This window comes from Hemitrygon akajei, chromosome 21, assembly GCF_048418815.1.
Source record: "Hemitrygon akajei chromosome 21, sHemAka1.3, whole genome shotgun sequence".
In the NCBI taxonomy this organism is placed as follows: Eukaryota; Metazoa; Chordata; class Chondrichthyes; order Myliobatiformes; family Dasyatidae; genus Hemitrygon; species Hemitrygon akajei.
In genome coordinates, this window is record NC_133144.1 from 64,133,070 (window position 1) to 64,152,920 (window position 19,851).

Consider the following 19,851-nt stretch of genomic DNA (forward strand, 5'->3'; position numbering starts at 1 on the left):
TTGATATTTATGCCATCAGGATGGAGGCTACCCAGATGGAATATAAGGTTTGCTCCTCCACCCTGAGGAGGAGTCCATGGATCAACACATCCGAATGGGAATGGGAATTAAAACGTTTGGCCACTGGGAAGTCCTGCTTGTGGTGGGTGTTGCATGGAGAACATGCAAACTCCACACAGAGAGAGCCGGAGGTTAGGACTGAACCCGGGTCACTAATTGTGAGGCAGCAGCTCGACTGGATCCACCTCTTAGAGCAGAGGGCACAAGGGGTGAGACAAGTATATATCATCATCAGCATCCTACGCACAATGAGAAGCACCTACAAGAGGGTCAAAAGCCCTTGATTTGAAGTAACTAGCAGAAGGCGAGGGAACTCTTTTCCATCCAGTGGGTGATGGAGTGCCGAACTCACAAAATGTGGGAGAGACAGAGACCCTCATCGCACCAAAGCTGTCCTTGGACATGTCCCTGAAGACTCGTGACGCATGCCCGTGTGCAGGAGGGAGGGATAGGTTGGGTGCAATGGGCAGAATGGCCTCCTTTCTGTTTGAGCGGTAGTCCTACTCTGTCCCAGCTCTAGCAATCCAGGTTTGATCCTGACCACGGGCACTGTCTATGTGGAGTTTGTACGTTCTCCCTGGGCCTGTACGGGTTTCCTCCAACTGCATCAGTTCCCTCCCACATCCTGGGGGTTAGTAGGTTAACTGAGTAAGTTAGTGCGTAGGAGCAGAGCCACTGTCACCACGGTGTTGGTGATCCAGGCTCAGTCCTGACATCCAGTGCCGTCTGTGTGGAGTTCACACGTTCTGGCTATGATCGCATGGGTTTCCCACAGGTCCTCCCCTAACGTGTGGGTTGATATGTTAACTAGCCATTATAAATACCCCTGGTGTCTAGATAAATGGTAGAAACTGGTGGGAAAAATAAATGGGATCAGTGTATGATTAGTATGTGAATGTTTGATGGTTTGCATCGACTCGATGGGCTGAAGGTCTAATTTCCCATTGTGTGACTCCACATGTAAGGAATTTAATATGATTTTATACTCCCCAATTCCTATCAGCTCACCAGCACCCTCCAAAGTCTTACTTACTTACTTAAAGTCCATCACCCCTACTGGGGCAAGGCTGCTAAAGACAGTTCACTAGAATCCTTTATCCTAGACCAGTCTTTCAAGTTGTCCCCAGGTGCAGCCCGTCATACAGCGAGGTCCTTCCTGTTCCAAGGATGAGGTCTTTGGAGCTTCTGCTGGTGTATCTGTAGCTAACATAGAAATGTTTACCCATAGCCCTCCATTTTACTAAGCTCCATGTACCTATCTAAAAGCCTCTTAAAAGACCCTATGGTATCCACCTCCACCACCATTGCCAGCAGCCCATTCCACGCACTCACCACTCTCTGAGTAAAAAACTTACCCCTGACATCTCCTCTGTACCTACTCCCCAGCACCTTAAACCTGTGCCCTCTTGTGGCAACCATTTCAGCCCTGGGAAAAAGCCTCTGACTATCCACACGATCAATGCCTCTCATCATCTTATACACCTCTATCAAGTCACCTCTCATCCTCCGTCGCTCCAAGGAGAAAAGGCCGAGCTCCAGGATGGGGTTGCTAGCCCCATGCCCAATACGCCTCCTTACACAGCCAGGCTTGAGACCGTACATAGCAGAGATCTCATAAGGTTTTACTCTCTGGCATCCCACCCCTAAATCTGTCCACCTCTCCTTTATCCTTCAAGTTGTTTAACCAGCAGCTTCTTATAGGACTCCAAGTGAGATTTAATTTGGAAGATTTCCTGTGTTTTGTTTAGTTAAGGACACCATCAAACAGCAATACAAAGCATGCTTAATGGCTGTCTGTTGCTTAAAATTACAGGGGTTTGTGTTTACAGAGAAGCACTATCAAGGGAAAGGTTATGTTGAGGAGAGAGTGATTAGGGAGATGAGTGATAGGACAAAGTTCAAAGTAAATTTATTATCAAAGTACTGACATGATACTTCGATATCTCGGTGCTGAGAAAGAACGCAGAGCCTGGTGCCCTCTATGATGTCAGTAAGATAGGACATTGTAGGATATCTTGGCTTGTCGTGCTGGAATTCTTGAGGTATTGATTGATGGGATGTCATGGGCAGCTGGCAGATGAGCAGGAAGAAATTTGACTTTACAGTGTCTCTAAGCTCTTTGACAATGTGAAAAGCGAATTACTTGCACTTTGACGTGGTTTTATGGACAAACAGGACAACAAAGTTAGCCACTTCGTAGAAGATGAAGTAGTAGAGTGCACTACAAACTCTTCAGTCCGTGATGTTCTGCCAACCCTTTAACCGACTCCGAGATCAATCCAACCCTTCCACCTACATTGCTTTCCATTTGTCTGTCATCCATGTGCCTGTCCAAGAATCTCTTAAACGGCCTCTTCCACCACCACATGCAGTGTGTTCCGTACACCCACCACTCCCTGTGCAAAAACCCTATCCCTGACATCACCCCTATAATTTCAGAGGGAACCTTACAGACAGCAGGAATTGAACCCCAACTTTCTGATCACTGGCACTGTAGAGGGTTATGCTAAGCACAACACAGCAGTGCCACTTGTGACTGCTGTGTCACTGCGTCAAAGCTTTGACCTAGGCAAAGGGGCTTTGAGGGGTCTGTTCCTCTTCTACGGTCAAGTTCACGATGGAGTGTTTCTGAAGGAGGAGAACACTTTGATCATGGGGGCCACTGGAAGCCATTTGCTGGACATTTCTGGGGCTGGACAATGGGACCGAACTGCTGATCCGTTGGATGCACAGCTGTCCACAGCTAAGTGAGCTTGAGCTCAGTCCTCACTGGGCAGCCAAAGAAAGAAAGAAAGCACGTACCACCAGATGCAAAGTCAGCTTCTCTCCCACCATTAACAGACATCTCGTACGCTAAAAGATGAACTCCTGATCTCCTCCTCGTAGCCCTTGAACTTTATTCACCTACCAGTACTACCCTTTCTCTATAACTGCAACACCCTTCCTCAACGTAAGTATGTGTGGAATGATCTATCCAGATGGCACGGAATACAAAAGCAGTTCACTATTATCATGGCACACGTGAGAAAATAAACCAATTCCAATTCCAAGCTCTCATCGCTCCCAGTAGGAGATAAGACCATAAGACATGGGAGCTGAATTAAGCCAGTCAGCCCATTGAGTCATCATTGTTACTTATTATACCCCTTGACCGCATACTCCTACCTTCTCCCAATAACCTACAACACGCTCACTAATCAAGAACCTATCAACTTCTGTTTAAATACATCCAAGGACTTGACCTCCACAGCCTCTTGTGGAAATGAATTCCACAGATTCACCAACTTCCGGCTGAAGAAATTCCTTCTCATTCTAAATGGACATCCTTGTATCCTGAGCCTGCCGTCTGGTCCTAGAGTTGCACCCACTATATAAAACACCCTCTCCATGTCCAAACTATCTAGGCCGATTAGATTCCCCCCCCACCCCCATTCTTCTAAACTCCAGTGGGTACAGGCCCAGAGCCATCAAATGCTCTTCATGTATTAACTCTTTCATTCCTGGGATAATTCTCCAAAACCTCCTCTGGACTCTCTCCAATGCCAGCGCACCCTTTCTTAGGTACGGGGTCCAAAACTACTCACAGTACTCCGAGTGCGGTCTGACTAATGCATTATAAAGCCTCAGCTTTTATCATTGCTTTTATATTCGAGTCGTCTCGAAATGAATGCTAACATTGCATTTGCTTTCCCTACCACTGACTCAAGGTGAGGGGCAAGTTTCTCACACAGAGGGTGGTGGGTGTATGGAACAAGCAGGCAGAAGAAGTGGTACAATTACAACGTTTTAAAGACAGTTTGACAAGTACATGCTTAGGAAAGGTTTGAGAGAGCCATGGGCCAATGGGATTTGCTCAGGTAGGCCACTGGGCTGGAAGGGATGAAATGAGCCAGCTTGCAAGAGTATAAACTCTCTGACTCTATTGTGGGCATGTTAAATAAATGCAAGTTACTACTACGGTGAACAGGCAGACGCTTTACTTTGCTTTTGTCTGCCATCTATTATGTTGATCGTCAGACCCTTCCAGATAACGCGTTACCATGACAACACATTAAGACGCAGCCTGCAACTGGAGACTGACATGGAGGAGGGAAGTGACAAACAACCTGCTGGAGGAATTCAGCGGGTCGAGCAGCACCTGGGGGCAAATATAGGTGGTGGGGGATGGGGGGATCTCTCTATGTTTCTGACCAAAACCCCTCCATCTGTTTCTTTCCCCTGACAGATGCTACTCCACCCACTGAACTCTGGAGCTTGTTGCTCCAGATCTCAGTTACAGTCTGTTGTGTCTACATTGAGGAGGGGACATCTTGAATCATCATTCTGTGCTGTGTCGTATGACATCATCATTATGTGCCGTGTTGCGTGACCTGGATGATCATGGTCTTGTGACCATGATTGTTCTTGGCAAATTTTACTACAGAAGTGGATTGCCATTGCCTCCTTCTGGGCAGTGTTTTCACAATACGGGTGACCCCAGCTATTATCAATACCCTTCAGAGATTGTCAGTGTTTGCATAACCAGGACTTATGATATGCACCAGCTACTCATACGACCATCTACCACCAGCTCCCTTGGCTTCACAAGGCCCTGATTAGGAGGCTAAGCAGGTGCTACACCTTGCCCAAGGGTGACCTGCAGAGAAGGAGCTCCTTGCACCTCCTCTGGTAGAGATGTAACTCCACCCAGCCACCATTTCACTAATTAGACCATAAAACCATAAGCCATAGGAGAAGAATTAGGCCATTCAGCCCATCAAGTCTGCTTCACCATTCCATCATGGCTGATATCGGATCCCACTCAACCCCATACACCTGCCTTCTTGCCATATCCTTTGATGCCCTGACTGATGAAGAAATTATCAACTTCCGCTTTAAATATACCCATGGACTCGGCCACCACAGTCTATGGCAGAGCATTGCACAGATTCACTACTCTCTGGCTAAAAAGATTCCTCCTTACCTCTGTTCTAAAAGGTCGTCCCTCAATTTTGAGGCTGTGCCCTCTGGTTCTGGATACCTCCCCCCAACATAGAAAACATCCTCTCCACATCCACCTTATCTAGTCCTTTCAACATTCAGTAGGTTTCAATGAAATCCCCCTGCATTCTTCTAAATTCCAGTGAGCACAGGCCCAAAGCTGCCAAACGCTCCTCATACATCAACCCTTTCATTCCCAGAATCATCCTTGTGAATTTCCTCTGGACTCTCTCCAATGACAACACATCCTTTCTGAGATATGGGGCCCATAACTGTTGACAACATAGTGTTTATATTCTCTCTGAAGAGAGGCATGAGGCCTTCTAATTTGACATAAAAAAGACAGGAAGTCCTGGAGATACTCAGCAGGTCAGGCAGCATCTGAGGAGAGAGAAACATTCAGTGTTGCAGAACTGAAGTAGAAAGGTGAAGAAGCGAGCATGTTTTTAGTCAGAGGGAGAAACTGATCCCTCTCCAGATACTCAAGCCTGGAGCCTGAAATTTCATTCCAGTGTTCTAGGTGGGAATGGCAGTGTGGAGGGGTCAGTTGTACAGATGAGATGTCAAACTGGGGATGATCTGCCTTTGGGGGAGATGATTGATCGCATGGCAATGTTTTGAAGTGCAGTTATCCGTGGTCAGACAATCTTTGACCACCAGATTGTCCCACAGATGTTTACAGAAGCTCACTACACATGGTAGCTTTCCTATAGTAAGAAATATAAAACATTACAAAATAGGCATCATCCATCGTTAAGGACCCCCAGGACATGTCCTGTTCTCACTACTGCTATCAGGGAGGAGACAAAGGAGCCGGAAGACACAAACACGTTGTTTTAGGAACAGATTTCTGAATGGTCCACAGACACTACCTCACTAATTTTGCTCTCTGATTGCAGAATTCAATTGTTTGTGTTATACATACAATCAGTGGACATCTCCTGTACCTATTAAAATGGCCACTGAGTGTATGTTTGTGGTCTTCTGCTGCTGTAACCCAACCACTTCAAGGTTCAGTGGGTTGTGCACTCAGAGATGCTCTTCTGCTCACCAGTGTTGTAACGTGTGGTTATTTGAGTTACTGTCACCTTCCTGTCAGTTTGAACCAGTCTGGCCATTCTCCTCTGACCTCTCTCATTAACAAGACATTTTCACCCACAGAACTGCCACTCACTGGATTTTTTTTTTGTTTTTTGCTCCATTCCCTTTAAACACAGAGACTGTTGTGCATGAAAATCCAAGGAGATCAGCAGTTTCTGAGCCACTCAAATCACCCAGTCTGAAACCAACAATCATTCTACAGTCAAAGCCACTTAGATCACATTCCTTACCCATTCTGATGTTTGGTCTGAACCTCTTGACCGTGTCTGCATGCTTTTATGCATTGAGTTGCTGCCACATGATTGGCTGATTAGATAGTTGTATTAATGAACAGGTGTACCTAAAAAGTGGCCACTGAACATATATACCTATAGTAGTTTATAGTATATTTTATGTATTACACTGTACTGCTGCCATAAAGCAACAAAATTCATGACATCTGAGAGTGATAATAAACCCGATTCTGGTTGTGCAGTGCTCTAGTTGTGGCCTGATAAAGATATAACTTTTGTAACCTAGACTTCTATTTAGCCCAAGTGTTGTGATACCCAACATCTCGGTGTGTCCTGTCACTTCGAAGGAGCAGTATACATGAATTCCAAATCACTGTGTTTTGCCCACTCTCTCCAGAACGACATCAAACCCAATTGTTTCTTCACCAATGACACTATAGTTTTCAAAAACATTGATTCCTCCTCTGCAAGGAAACGGACAGAAAAATTACCACTGGGAGAGAGAATTATTCAGATTGAGAAGGCTGCAAGTGTGAGGTCAGAATCTGCTGAAAAAGATTGGCCACAGCAGTCACAGCCTAATTAGAAACACTCGATAACTGGAAAGGTACAGTGAAGAAAGGAATGGGGCTTTTTTTGCTGTTGTTTGTTACTCATTGTGTTCTGTTCTGGCACTGGAATGCCTGAGGACACTTGAGAACTGCCCCAGCACAACCTTGGGTCTCTTGATTGTTAACATAAGAACACATTTCACTGTATGTTTCGATGTACATGTAATAAATAAAATAAATCTGAATCTGAAATCTCTCCGTACTATTGAATCTCTTCCCACTCGCAGCCACATCCTTTCAGAACCATTCTAGTAAATCTCATCCAACACACTTGCCAGTAGGCTCAGAATCGAAGGTATCATCATTATGTGCCACATTGTATGATGTGGACCATCATGGTCTCTCCATGACCGTGATTGTTCTTGGCAAATGTTCTGCAGAAGTAGTTGGCCATTGCCTCCTTCTGGGCAGTGTCTTTACAAGATGGGTGGCCCCAGCCATTATCAATACTCTCCAGAGACTGTCTGCCTGGTGCCAGTGGTCACATAACCAGGACTTGTGATCTGCACCAGCTGCTCATACGACCATCCACCACCTGCTTCCGTGGATTCATGTGACCCTGATCGGGGGCTACGCAGGTTCTGTGCCTTGCCCAAGGGTGACCTGAAAGCTAGCAGAGAGAAGGAACGGCTTACACCTTCTTCGATAAGACCTATCTCGACCCCGCCACCCAATTTATCTCTGCCTGGGGCTAAAGTAATGATTCTACCTTGGATTGTGGTTTATAAGCTCTGTCAGTAGGGTGGGATCTCTGAAGAGAACCGAATCTAGTCGCAAATTAAATCTTGATGGTAGACTCAGTCCTGCGCACGGCCAAGAAGACCAGAGCCCTGGATGAGAAATTTACTTCTTCTTCATCAGATCCACTCATTTATTTACCACATGTACATCGAAACATACAGTGAAATGCGTCATTTGTGTTAACAATATAAGGAGGTGCTGGGGAGCAACCAGCACGTGCCACCACACATTCCGGTGCCAACATAACATGCCCACAGTACTCAGCAGAACAACACAGAACACAACAAGCAACAAAACAATAGCAGCAAATTAGGACCCGTACTTTTCTCTCACCTACACACATACACAGTGTTCCAAGCCCTCTCCAGGACTTGTGGACTTGTAGACATCAGGCTTTGACTTCCCCAGTGGGCTAAGGCACCCGGGGATCCAGCCACTGGGCCTTGACTTCCATCCATTCCTTCCAGGAATGCTAGTCCTGGGAATCTCTGCAATTCCACTGGGGAGGTTGAAACTCAATGTCTACAGACCCAGGTCCAAGTCTGCTGGAGGCTGGAGGCCTGTCCTGAGTTTAAAGGACTGCATGGATGGGTGGGAGGGAGGAAGGGGGCTTGTTTTGCTGCTGTTGTCATGTTCTTTGTTGTTCTGCTAAGCATTGTGGGTATGTTATATTGGCGCTGGACACTTGTGAGCTGCCCCCACCGTACCCTTGGGTGTGTTAGTTCTTAATGCAAATGATGCATTCAACTGTATGGTTTGTTTTACATGTGAGAAGTATACTCAGTGGCCACTTTATTAGATACATGTGTGCACCTGCTCATTAATGCAAATACCTAATCACTCAAGCTAGTGGCAACAACTCAATGCATAAAAGCAAGCAGACATGGTCGAGAGGTTCAGTTGTTGTTCAGACCAAACATCAGAACGGGAAAGAAATGTGATCAAAGTTATGGTGACCGTGGAACGATTATTGGTGCCAGGTGGGATAGTTTGAGTATCTCAGAAACTGCTGATCTCCTGGGATTTTCATACAAAACAGTCTCTAGAGTTTACAGAGAACGGTGCGAGAAACAAAAAAACATCCATGAGTTCCAGTTAACACCTTGTTAATGTGAGAGATTAGAGGGATTTGGCTAGATTTGTTCAAGCTGACAGGAAAGCAGCAGTAACTCAAATAACCGGGTGTTACAGTAGTGGTGTGCAGAAGAGCAGCTCTAAATGTACAACACACATTGAACCTTGAAGTGCATGGACTACAGCAGCAGAAGAGCACAAAGATACCCTCAGTGGCCATTTTACTAGATACAGGACGTAAGTAATAAAGTGGCCACTGAGTGTAAACTTGAACTTCTCCATCACTGAAGTGACGTGCCCAATCCTCTCAGTGCTGGTAATGGTTTCCAACCCAAAATGACTAATAGATCTATGTTTTATAGTATCAAAATAGGACACAATTCCATCTTATTACATTAAATTCCAGAATATTTTATTGCTGGTTAGGGCTCATGTTAATCCTCTTTATAATTACCACTGAGTTAACGTGACTAAATACATGTTATAGGATTTTCTTGGATTTTTACAAGTGGCATTGAAGATTCAAGATTCAATACTCAAGATTGTTGAATATTATTTCAAGTACAGAAGTGTAAAGGAGAATGAAATAGTTGTTACTCTGGATCTGATGCAGCACAAAAAGCACAATAAGATAAAGAACGGTTATTAAAACACAATAAATAGAAATCTACAAGATAGTTTATTTACATAGATTGACAAGAAGGCATAGAGGAGTGAGATAGATCTGCTTGTTGAGTGGTGTCACAGCTATAATTCTGCGTCAGTAAGACCAAAGAACTGATTGTGGACTTCGGAAAGGGTGAGGCGGGGGAACACACGTCATCCTCATAGAGCGATCAGAAGTGGAAAGAAGGAGCAATTTCAAGTTCCTGGGTGTCAATATCTCTGAGGATCTATCCTGGGCATTACTTATTTAATGGAACTTTTGAAAAATAAATAAACTTACTGTAATTTACAGTTTTTTATTGACACTAGGTGTACAAGTGCCTGTGCATGAGGTAACTGACAGGAAAATGATAAGGTCATCGTGATGGAGATTTTGGAGAAGTGGGTTAGCGGGTGGAGGTATTGATCAGCCTTACTGCTTAGGGAAAGGACTACAAAGTATTCCACAAGTCCATCTTATTCCGTGCCAGCTTTATGCCAGGGGCATTCATTGTGATTGTTGGGAGGGTGAAAGTCACTAGCAGTGGTCAGTGGTACCAGGACCTTCATTTGTCACCAATAGCACTAAACATGCAACGTAGCAGTATTGGCGGGGGTGGGGGGGGGGGTGGTCTCTGAAATTTATTCCACTAAATTTTAGGACAACTGACAGGGGAAGTTCCAACACCTGAAATATTAACTCCATTTTGCTGTTCCAGGCGCATATCCAAAGAATTGATTATTTCTAGATTTCCATATTTTGCAGTTTATTCAAACACATTTGATCTGGAATAAACTTAAAATGCCATAGATACTCAGCAGGTCAAACAGTGCCTGCAGAAAAAGAAGCCAAGCAAGTGTTTCAGATCAATGACTTTTCCTCAAAACTGACCTGAGACAATGGTGTTTTCTCCCCCCACAAGTGTGAACTTGAGGCTATCGGCCTTCTCACTGTGTGAGCTCATCTCTGTGGTGTGATTGGCCTGATGAAAGCGTGTTGCCACATCCCTATTACAGAAGTCCTCATCCGTGCATATTTCCTCTGATTCTTTTCCCACATAAATAGTGTCCATGAGAAACTTGCCCAACGTGGAGGTGAGGGAGGAACTGCTTTTCCCAGAGAGTGGTGAATCTGTGGAATTCTCTGCCCAGTGAAGTGGTCAGTAAATATATTTAAGACAAGGTAGGATAGATTTCTGCATAGTAGAGGAATTGAGGGTTATGGGGAAAAGGCAGGTAGGTGGAGATGAGTCCACGGTCAGATCAGCCATGATCTTATTGAATGGCGGAGCAGGCTCGACAGGCCAGATGGCCGACTCCTGCTCCTGTTTCTATTGCTCGTATTACACAGTGCGTGCTGGAGTATTGCAGCCTCAGTTGGCAGGAGGCATGTACCTTCATGAAATTAGATTGGTATGCTGGTTTATTAATGTCACATGTCACAAGATATAATGAAAAACTTTGTTTTGTATGATATCAATACAGATAACTCCATCACATCAGTACACAGAGGGAGAACAAGGGAAAACAGTAATAAAATGCAGAATCTGGTGTTACAGTCACCAAGAAAGTGCATTGCAGGCAGACAACAATGGCGTGAAGAGGTAGATTTTGAGGTGAACAGCCTATCTTTATGTAACCACGGTAATGTAGTGGTGTTACAACTCGGGGTGTTGGAGTTGGGAGTTCAAGCCCCGTGTCCTCTGTAAGGAGTCTCCCTCCCCGTGTCCTCTGTAAGGAGTCTCCCTACTCCCTCCCCGTGAACTGCGTAGGATTTCACCAGGTGTTCCAGTTTCCTCTCACAGTTCAAAGTCACACCGGGTAGGCTAATTGGTCACTTGTAAATCGTCCTCTGATTAGGTTAAGTTTAAATCGAGGTTGTCAGGAGCCACTGGGCAGTGTGGCTCAAAAGGCTGCAAGGGTCTATTCTGTACTTATCTCTGGATAAATAAGATAAATAAATCCGGTCATACTAGGGGACCATTCAGTAGGCTTATAGCAGTGAGATAGAAGCTGTCCTTGAGTCTGTAGGTGTGTGCTTTCAGGCTTTTCTGTCCTCTGCTGGGTGAGGTGGGATTAGAAGAGAGAATGTGTTTCAAGAATGTTATCTAAATTTAAACATGTATCACTGAAAATAAATAAACAGTCTGAACTACTTCACTAGCTAAAAGTAATCTTCTCCTTGGTAGGGAGGAGGACCCTCTGTCACCATAGAGGAAAAACAGGGATTTAGCTTTTGAAGAGCAGGTGGTTACAGTAGTGCGGATACCCATAGCTGTCCATGTCCAATAGGGCTTATGGTCTTCGTTTGATTTCAGATCTTCACGGATGGCAAACCAAATATCATCACACTGAAATTTGGAATTCTGTGGTAGACTAGAGTTGTAAAATCATTTTCAATTCACGCTGCGATTGGTTATGATGGACTATGGTTTGCTTCATTTTGGCAAACTGAAGTCAACATTCTGATTGCCATTGTCTTTTCAAGTAAAGTCAATAGACAATAGACAATAGGTGCAGAAGTAGACCATTCGGCCCTTCGAGCCTGCACCGCCATTTTGAGATCATGGCTGAGCATCTACTATCAATACCCAGTTCCTGCCTTGTCCCCATATCCCTTGATTCCCCTATCCATAAGATACCTATCTAGCTCCTTCTTGAAAGCATCCAGAGAATTGGCCTCCACTGCCTTCCAAGGCAGTGCATTCCAGACCCCCACAACTCTCTGGGAGAAGAAGTTTTTCCTTAACTCTGTCCTAAATGACCTACCCCTTATTCTCAAACCATGCCCTCTGGTACTGGACTCTCCCAGCATCTGGAACATATTTCCTGCCTCTATCTTGTCCAATCCCTTAATAGTCTTATATGTTGCAATCAGATCCCCTCTCAATCTCCTTAATTCCAGCGTGTACAAGCCCAGTCTCTCTAACCTCTCTGCGTAAGACAGTCCTGACATCCCAGGAATTAACCTTGTGAATCTATGCTGCACTTCCTCTACAGCCAGGATGTCCTTCCTTAACCCTGGAGACCAAAACTGTACACAGTACTCCAGGTGTGGTCTCACCAGGGCCCTGTACAAATGCAAGAGGATTTCCTTGCTCTTGTACTCAATTCCCTTTGTAATAAAGACCAACATTCCATTAGCCTTCTTCACTGCCTGCTGCACTTGCTCATTCACCTTCAGTGACTGATGAACAAGGACTCCTAGATCTCTTTGTATTTCTCCCTTACCTAACTTTACACCGTTCAGATAATAATCTGCCTTCCTGTTCTTACTCCCAAAGTGGATAACCTCACACTTATTCACTTTAAACGTCATCTGCCAAGTATCTGCCCACTCACCCAGCTATCCAAGTCACCCTGAATTCTCCTAACATCCTCATCACATGTCACACTGCCACCCAGCTTAGTATCATCAGCAAACTTGCTGATGTTATTCTCAATGCCTTCATCTAAATCGTTGACATAAATCGTAAACAGTCATAGTAACTACTGAAAGTGCCATAAAATTGAAAGAGTTTAATAGGCAAACTCCCTTACTTCCCAATTATTACAATATATCTCATGTGCATAGACCTTTGTTAAGTGTGTCAAGAATTAGTTTAACATTTCCTTACCCTGGGGGGGGCAATAGGTGCTCTTGCAGTCGTTACCTCAGACATAGGAGATGAATTTCTCTATATGACAGTGTATTACCTAAGGAGTGTAAATTGATGTTTTTGCAGATTAACACAATGTAGATGTTCTATGATTTTCCAATTCCATCAGTCCACATCTACTTCACAAACCTTATACCCCCTATTGCAATGAGCCAAACTAATAGTGGATGAAGTTCAAACGCATAGCATCTTGCCAGTGGTCCTGTCCTGGTCACCACCCTGCAATGTCCTGACTTAACCCTGGCCTAATCACAGGACAACTTACAATGGCCAATTAACCTAGCAACCATTACGTCTTTGGACTGTGAGAGGAAACAGAAGCACCCGGAGAAAGCCCGTGTGGGTCACAGGGAGAATGTACAAACTCCTTCCAGGCACCCAGGTCGCCTGTACTGTAGAGCGTTGTGATAACCGCTACACTGCCATGCAGGCACGTGTCTGCACAGTGGCTCAAGGACAGATATTGAACAGTACGTTGAGATGGACTGCTGATCTCACAATCCAACTTATCACAGCCTTTCACATTATTGCCTGTCTTCACTGCTCTTTCTCTTTAACTGTAACACTTTAATCTGCGTTCTGTTATTGCCTTTCCCTTGTGTACTGATGTGATGAAAAGGTGTACATGGATGGCTTTCCACTGGTGATGATAATAAACCAGTTTACTAATCGGTTTGAAGTACAGCGTTCGACTGGTGCAATCAAGCTCCAGTGGAGCACACTCATTAATAACATTTCTTGACTGAGTATTGCCCACCTGGCAGTCCAGCTGGGTGCATCACCATCTGGTATTGGAGGGTGGGTGAGGACTGCTGCACAGGATCGAAAGAAGCTGCAGGAAGTTGTGAACTTTATCAGCTCCATCTTGGGCACTAGCCTCCATAGTTTCCAGGACATCTTCAAGGAGCGATGCCTCAAAAAGCTGGCATTCATCCTTAAGGACCATCATCACCCAGGTCATGCCTCACTCACACCTACCAACAGGGAGGAGGTACAGAAGCCTGAAAGAACACACACAACTATTCAGGAACAGCTTCTTCCCCTCTGCCATCCAATTTCTGAATGGACATTGAACCCATGAATCGGATTCTTATTCTGATTATTGGACAGAAAGAGAATAATACTGTTGCAAGTGTTGAAGGTGAATTAATCAAAATTCCAAAATCTTATTTTTAACAACATTTTATCAGCTAAAGACATATTATGGTATTATTTAAGAAGCACATGAATAAGTAGATGGAGCAGTGGAGCTCAGAAGAATATAGGTGGAGTGTGGGAAATTGGGACTAGCTGGGTGGACACTGTAGTCAGCATGGACTTGTTGCGCTGAGGGGACTGTGGTACTGCTCTCATTCCGATTCAGATTGTACACCTCGAAGCTAGTTCCTGAACTGTGGACATCCTTGTTGTGCATTTCATATTTCATTAATATTTGAGTAATCACCCTTGGAAGTTTTCATGTTTTATTGTTTTACAACATTGAGTCACAGTGGATTTAATTTGGCTTTTTTTGACACTGATCAACAGAAAAAGTCTCGTGTCAAAGTGAAAACAGATCTCCACAAATATAAAACACAAAATAATTGATTGCATAAGTATTCACCCCCTTCAAGTCAGTATTTAGCAGATGCACCTTTGGCAGCAATTACAGCCTTGAGTCTGTGTGGATAGGTCTCTATCAGCTTTGCAATTCTGGACACTGAAATTTTTCCCCATTCTTCTTTACAAAACTGCTCAAGCTCTGTCAGATTGCATGGGGATTGTGAGAGAACAGCCCTTTACAAATCCAGCCACAAATTCTCAATTGGATTGAGGTCTGGACTCTGATTTGGCCACTCATTAACCTTGTTGTTTTTAAGTCATTCCTGTGTAGCTTTGGCTCTAAGCTTGGGGTCATTGTCTTGCTGGAAAACAAATCTTATCCCAAGTCGCAGTTCTCTTGCAGACTGCATCAGGTTTTCCTTCAGCGTTTCCCTGTATTTTGCTGCATTAATTTTATCCTCTACCTCTACAAACCTTCCAGGGCCTGCTGCAGTGAAGCATTCCCACAGCATGATGCGGCCACCACCATGCTTTACGGTAGGGATGGTGTGTTTTTGATGATGTGTGGTATTTGGCTTGCGCCAACCATAGCATTAGTCTGATGACCAAAAAGCTTAAGTTCGGTTTCATCACACCAAAGAATCTTCTTCCAGCTGACTTCATTTTGACAAACTGTAGCCAAGATTTCATGCGAGTGTTTTTCAACTGTACTCTTTGCTACTTTCCCATAAAGCTGCAACTGGTGACACACCCAGGCAACAGTTATTGTATGCGGCACCTGTCCCATCTCAGCCCCTGAGGCTTGTAACGCCTCCGGAGTTGTCATAGGTCTCTTGGTGGCCTGCTCTAGGCAAATTTACAGCTGTGCCATATTCTTTCCGTTTCTTGATCTTTGACTTAACTATACTCCAAGGGATATTCAGTGACTTGGAAATTTTCTTGTATCCATCTCCTGACTTTAATAACCTGTTTGCAGAGTTGCTTGAAGTGTTATTTTATCTTCATGCTGTAGTTTTTGCCAAGATACTGACTCACCAGCAGTTGGGCCCTCCAGGTACTGGTGTATTTTTACAACAATCAATTCAAACACCTTGATTGAACATGGTGATCTCTATTTAACTAATTACGTGACTTCTAAAACATGTTGGCTGCAGCACTGATGATTTGGAGTTTCATATTAAAGGAGGTCACTACTTGTGCAATCAATTATTTGGTGTTTTATTTTTGTAATTAATTTAGATCACTTTGTAGAGACCTGTTTTCACTTTGACATGAAAGAGACTTTTTTTTCTGCTGATCAGTGTCAAAAAAAGCCGAATTAAATTCACTGTGATTCAATGTTGTAAAACAATAAAATGTAAAAACTTCCAACGTGGGGGGGTGAATAATTTTTATCGGCACTGTATATTGTTTGGTTAAGCATTCTTGTTTGTTTAAGTAATTAATTACAGGTTATATGTAAAATTGATACGTGTACACCTCGCTTGAAGTTCTCCAAGAGGACCACAACCTTGCCGTAGGGTTTGGAGGCTTGTATACCTCAATGACCTGAAGAGTTGTGTTGGCTGGAGTCAGGGCCTTGGCTTTGGCTCTTGGTAGCGTTACCCATGCCAAACAGGTCGGAGGGTAGATATCAGACAAAGAGTGGTCAACTGAACCTCCAGTTTAGGGGCTCAGCTCAGCTCAGGGCTAACAACCCTGACTGGTAAAACAGAAGTTATGGAAACAGCAATGAAGAACCCGTTTAAATCTGTGTGTGGTGCTATGGACAAACAGAAATGGAAGGCCTTCATTGTTGCCCTAAACACCAGTGGCATAATGGGCAGTAAGTAAGACGCTGAAAGTAAAGACAAAGTTACACCAACATTTTGGACTTCTTTGTCTTCCTTAAATAAGTTTAACATTTTGAAGTTACAAACATAACAATCCTAGTCATGAGAGATGCTATTTAAATGCAGCCCTCACTTTCAAGATTTGAGGTTAATGATTGTTTAATGTCATATCCAGTAGGCAACTGCAAAGAAGGATGAAATAATTGTTACTCCAGCTCCAGTGCAGCACAAAAGACACACACTAAGAACACAATAATTATAGAAAACACAATAAATATAAATACATATGATAGCTTATGTACATAGATTGATAGTATGCCCATAAAGTGATGCTAGGCATGGGAGTATCTGTACATAAAGTGATTGACAGGAAATGATAAAGTAGTGGTTGTTGGGGGTGTGGGGTGGGGGGGTTAGAGGTGTCGATCAGCCTTACTGCTTGGGGGAAGTAACTGCTCTTGAGTCTGGTGGTCCTGGTCTGTATGTTAAGTTTCCTCCACCTGGATGAGAGTTGGACAAACAGTCCATGAACAGGGTGCACGGAATCCTTCATGATATTTACTGACCCTTTTCAGGCAAATTTCTGTATATATGTCCTTGATGGAGGGTAGGCTGGTGGCCGTAATGCACTGGGCAGTTTTGAATACTCACGTAGAGCCTTCCTGTCCTTTCACAGTGCAGTTTTCTCTAGAGCAGAAATATTTTAAAAAAAGCTACAAGCTGGATTATAAATTTGAAAAGTACATCTACTGACTTATTTTGCCACCCATCCCCCTTTTCATTAAATCAACCTTAAAATTTGACAGATGTTATCATTTTATTCCACTGAGACTGGGGTATAACCAAAAGAAGGTGCGCTGAGTCCATGCGGTTTAGTGGAAACATATGGCAGTTGGACCAGACCCAAGGAGCGGTTTTACAATATGGTTTGCAAAAAAAAAATCTGGGTACAGAAGTGACTAAAGTTGAGAGAGGTAATTCTGGTTGTTTATAAATGGCTAATTTTCACCCTCAATCATGGCCCAAATCTCTGGAATTCCCTCCACACACTTTACCTCTCTCTCCCCCCTCCCTCCCTCTTCCCCCTCTCCCCATCTCTCTCTCCCCCTCCCTCCCTCTTCCCCCTCTCCCCATCTCTCTACCCCCAATCTCTCCCCTTCTCTCTGCTCTCCCCCTCTCCCTCCCTTCCTCTCCTACCTCTATCTTCTCTCTCCTTTCCTCCCTCCTCCTGCTCTCCTTCTCCCCTCCCTCCCTCTCTCACTCCTCTCCTTTCTTATTTTTCTCTCTCTCTCCCTCCCTCCTTTTTCTCTCCCCCTTGTCCCCCTTTCTTACAGCATTTCCAACCCAGCTCTTTAACCTAGCTTTTGAACACTTCTAGATTAGTGGTTAATGTAACTTGTTAACCAATGACAGCACATGGGATACTTTCAGTAAGAGGATGGGCCTATACAAATGCTGGCTACTGATGCTTTAAAGTCAATAAAACCTACTTAATGCCCTTCACCTTCCTGTCAGAACATCACAACTGGCTTTATAGTGACTGAAATAATTTTTGAAGCTCAGTCAATGCTCTAACATGGAAAGTCCTGTAAGATAGTCGTGTACTGCAGAGGTTAGTTACAACACCAGTGATCCCCAATCAGGATTGTCTGCCCGTAACTACGTGGGCTTCTGTCCACATTCCAAAGATGTACAGTTAGGATTAGTGAGTTGCAGGCATGCTGTGTTAGCTTGGAATGGCGACACTTCCCAGCACAATCCTCGCAGGTTTGATTTGATGCAAACAGTGCATTTGGGCAGTATGGTAGCGTAGTGGTTAGCATAGCGCCGTTACAGCGCCAGCAACCTGGGTTGAGTTTCTACCGCTGTCTGTGAGAAAACGATGTTCTGTCCATGACGCATGGGCTTCCTCCAGGTGCTCCAGTTTCCTTCCCCTTTCCAACTATGCACAGGCTAGTAGGCTCATTTGTCACGTGGGTGTAATTGGGTGGTGAGGGCTTGTTGGGCCAGAGCTGCGATGGCTTACCGTGAAGTTCTAAACTTAACTTAGCCCTATAAATAGCCACAAGTACTCTCACTAAAGGGAGATTAAACTGGAACTGGTCAAAGACTAGTTCACTTCCCCATTTACCCTCCATAGTGAGCTTAGTTGCCAATACGCACTATTTGAGTGCTGGATCCCCCATCCCTACTTCCACCTGACAAAGTAGTTGAAACAGTTCATTTATTTTCAGTGATACGCGTTTAAATCCAAACAAGATTCAGAAAACACGTCTAAAACTCACAGAGGATTTCTATCTTAAACATTTCCAAATAACAAAGGATCTCCAAGGCATAGGTACAGTTCCTATAAACTTAAAAAGACAATTCAATGATGCAGATGAACAAGTCATCTGTCGTAGAAATCAAAGCCAAAGAAATGGATTTGAATTCACCTTGTGTTTCTTTCATGCTTCTTGATGTACTTTCTCCCCATTCCTAATGAGCCTGAACTGCTCTCTACATTTATATCCTTTCTGTATCACATGGGTGACTGTTACTGTGCTGCCATCTGTAAATAAAACCACAGCTGCCAATTTGGGCACAGCAAACTCCCTGCAAAGACATGATGGGAGTAACTGGATCATCACCTCCCTACAGGAAAGATGGAAATAAGGTTGAAAGAGTACAGAGAAAATTTACAAGGATGTTGCCAGTCAGAAAGACCTGAATTATAAAGAAAGATTGGACAGGTTAGGACTTATTCCTTGGAACGTAGAAGATTGAGAGAAGATTTGACAGAGGTACCAGACTATGAGGGGTACAGATAGGGTAAATGCAAGCAGGCTTTTTCCACTGAGGTTGGGGGGGACTTCAACCAGAGGTCATGAATTAAGGTGAAAGGTGAAAAGTTTAAGGAGAAAATGAGGAGAAACTACTACGCTGAGGGTTGTGAGAGTGTGAAGTGAGCTGCCAGCACAAGTGGTGCATGCAAGCTCAATTTCAACGTCTAACAGAGGTTTGGACAGGTAGGGGTGTGGAGGGCTATGATCTCGGTGTAGGTTGATGGGAGAAGGCAGTTTAAATGGTTCAGCACAGATTAGGTGGGCCGAAGGGCCTGTTTCTGTGCTGTACTTTTCTATGATTCTACTTGATCTAAACACAAAAAGATTCTGTAGATGCTGGAAATCGCAACACACACAAAGCTCTGGAAGAACTCTGAACTGAGCCAGATGTATTTTGAAGCTCTCCACATGTATTGTCACTGAAACTAGCTTTTTACTTTTAAAAAACAAAACTTCCCCATTTTATTTCCTTAGATGCTACCTGACCTGCTGAGTTCTTCCGATGTTTTGTGTGTGCTTCTTTGGATTCCCAGCATCTGCAGAATCGC

At 44.1% G+C, this 19,851-nt stretch overlaps 1 protein-coding gene across 10 annotated transcripts in view; it reads left to right on the forward strand.

The window, feature by feature from the left end:
- zmiz1a (zinc finger, MIZ-type containing 1a) overlaps positions 1–19,851 on the forward strand; it is a 418,554-nt gene that overhangs the window by 257,595 nt on the left and 141,108 nt on the right. The gene's annotated exons all lie outside the window — the stretch shown is intronic.